Genomic DNA, 3,242 nt, shown 5'->3' on the forward strand with positions numbered 1-3,242 from the left:
CCCGTGCCACCCCTGGGTCACCCCTGGGTCACCCCCGTGGCCACCCCCGTGCCACCCCCGTGCCACCCCTGGGTCACCGCGGGGTCACCGCGGGGTCACCGCGCCCCCGGCTCCGCGGTGCCACCCGACGCTTTGTCACTTTGTCACTTTGTCACTTTGTCACCTCCCCCCTTCTGTCCCCTCCGGCCGCGGGGACACTTTGGGCCCCCCCCGTTTGTCCCCCCCCCGCTTTTGTCACCCCCTTTTGTCCCCCATTTCCCCCTCCTTTTGTCCCCCCCTTTTGTCCTCTCTTTTGTCCCCCTTTGTCCCCTCTGTCGCACGGGGGGGGTTCAGGGGGGCTCTGGTTTGGGGGTTCCCCAAAAATCCGGGGTGCTGCGGGCAGGGGGTGCTGGCACCGCTATTTCTGGGCCCCGGAACCCCCAAAATGAACCCCTAAAACCCCAAAATGAACCCCCAAAATGAACCCCCAAAATGAACCCCTAAAACCCCAAAAGGATCCGCCAGGACCCCAAAATGAACCCCTAGAACCCCAAAATGAACCCCGGAACCCCAAATGAACCCCCAAAATGAACCCCCAAAAGGAGCCCCCAAAATCCCAAAATGAACCCTCAAAATGAACCCCCAAAATGAACCCCTAAAACCCCAAAAGGAGCCTTCCAAAATCCCAAAATGAACCCCCCGAAGCCCAAAATGAACCCCAAAAACCCCAAAAAGAGCCCCCAAAACCCCAAAAGGAGCCCCCCAGCACCCCAAAATGAACCCCCAAAATGAACCCCCAAAACCCCAAAATGAACCCCTAAAACCCCAAAATGAACCCCCAAAATGAACCCCCAAAACCCCAAAAGGAGCCCTGCAGGACCCTAAAACTAGACCCCAAAATGAGCACCCCAGGATCCCAAAGTGAGCCCCCCAAAAGCCCTAAAAGGAACCCCAGCACCCCAAAATTACCCCCCCGGACCCCAAAATGAACCCCCAGCACCCCAAAAGGAGCCCCCCGGGACCCCAAAACGAGACCCCCAAAGCGAACACCCCCGGACCCCAAAATGAACCCCCAAAATCCCAAAAGGAGCCCCCAAAACCCCAAAAGGAGCCCTCCAGGACCCTAAAACGAGACCCCAAAATGAGACCCCAAAAGCCCTAAAAGGAGCCCCCAGAACCCCAAAATGACCCCTCGGACCCCAAAATGAACCCCCAGAACCCCAAAAGGAGCCCCACAAGACCCTAAAATGAGAACCCCAAAGCGAACACCCCTAAAACCCCAAAATGAACCCCCAAAATCCCAAAATGAACCCCCAAAATCCCAAAAGGATCCCTCCAAGACCCTAAAACGAGACCCCAAAATGAACCCGCACCACCCCAAAAACCAGACCCCAAAACGAAGCCCAGGGCACCCCAAAACGAGCGCCCCAAAACCCCAAAAAGAACCCCCCGACCCCAAAACCCCAGTGGGGTCCAGCCCGGCGGCGTTTTTGGGGTCCCTAAATGGATTTTGGGGTCCCTACACATTTTTTTGGGGGGGGTTCCCTCTGCGCTTTGGGGTCTCTGTAGGGTTTTTGGGGGCTCCTTGCACCTTTTAGAGTCCCTGTCCTTTTGGGGTCCCCCATAGATTTGGGGTCCCTGCCGTGTTTTGGGGTCCCTGCGCATTTGGGGTCCCCTTCACAATTATGGGGTCCCCACCCATTTCCCGCCTCGTGCCGAATTTGGGGGGGTCTCTTCTCCCACTCCTGATACCCCCACACCCTTTTGGGGTCCCCCCGCCCCCTTTTGGGGTCCCTGCGCATTTTGGGGTCCTTATAGAATTTTGGGGTTCCCTTCACAATTTGTGGGGTCCCCACCCATTTCCCGCCTCGTGCAGAATTTCGGGGGGCCTTTTCTCCCACTCCTGATCCCCCCGCACCCTTTTGGGGTCACCCCGCACCCTTTTGGGGTCCCTGCCGTGTTTTGGGGTCCCTGCGCATTTTGGGGTCCTTATAGAATTTTGGGGTTCCCATCAATTTCCCGCCTCATGCAGAACTTCGGGGGGCCTTTTCTCCCACTCCTGATCCCCCCGCACCCCTTTGGGTCCCCCCGCCCCCTTTTGGGGTCCCTGCCGTGTTTTGGGGTCCCCCCGCCCATTTTAGGGTCCCCATTTGGAAGCGCGAGTCCTCCGCTCCTGCAGGGGGCGCTGTGCCGCGCTTCCCCCCACGTCTCGTTGGTTCCGGTGCCGCGTGTCGCTGGTTCCGGTGGCGGCCGCGGAGCGGGAGCGGCCCCGGGAGCGGCCCCGGGAGCGGCCCCGGCGCCGCCATGTGGTTCATGTACGTGCTCAGCTGGCTGTCCCTGCTCGTGCAGGTGGCCTTTGTCACCTTGGCCATCGGTGAGAGCGCCCCGGCGGCTGCGGGAAGGGCTCGGGCCCGCTGCGGCCGTGTCGCGACATGGCGGGGGGAGGGGAGGGGGAGGGGCGGGAAGGGCTGAGGGGAGGGGGGACAGGAGGGGTGGCACCGGGGGCTCGGGGTGTCCCCAACACCGCGGGGCCCTGGGTGTCCCCAAGATTTGGGGTCCCTGGGTGTCCCCAAGCCCTCAGAGTGTCCCCAAGATTTGGGGTCCCTGGGTGCCCCCAAACCCTTAAATCACCACAGGGACTGGAGGTCCCTGGGTGTCCCCAAGCCCTCAAAGTTTCCCCAAGATTTGGGGTCCCTGGGTGTCCCCAAACCTTTAAATAGTCCCAGGGATTTGGGGTCCCTGGGTGTCACCCATCCCTTAAAATGTCCCAGGGATTTGGGGTCCCTGGGTGTCCCTGAGCCCTCAGAGTGTCCCTAATATTTGGGGTCCCTGGGTGTCCCCAAACCCTTAAATTGTCCCAGGGATTTGGGGTCCCTGGGTGTCCCACATGGGCTCAGAGTGACCCTGAGATTTGGGGGTCCCTGGGTGTCCCCAAACTCTCAAAGTGTCCCCAAGATTTGGGGTCCCCAGGTGTCCCCAAGCCCTCAGAGTGTCCCTAATATTTGGGGTCCCTGGGTGTCCCCAAACCCTTAAAATGTCCCAGGGATTTGGGGTCCCTGGGTGCCATTGAGCCCTCAGGATGTCCCCAAGATTTGGGATCCTGGGGTGTCACCAATCCCTTAAATCACCGCAGGGACTGGAGGTCCCCAGGTGTCCCCAAGCCCTCAGAGTGTCCCTAACACTGCGAGTCCCTGGGTGTCCCCATGCCCTCAGACTGTCCCAGGGATTTGGGGTCTCTGGGTGTCCCCAAACCCACAGAGTGT

This window comes from Vidua macroura, chromosome 4 (assembly GCF_024509145.1).
Source record: "Vidua macroura isolate BioBank_ID:100142 chromosome 4, ASM2450914v1, whole genome shotgun sequence".
Lineage (NCBI taxonomy): Eukaryota > Metazoa > Chordata > Aves > Passeriformes > Viduidae > Vidua > Vidua macroura.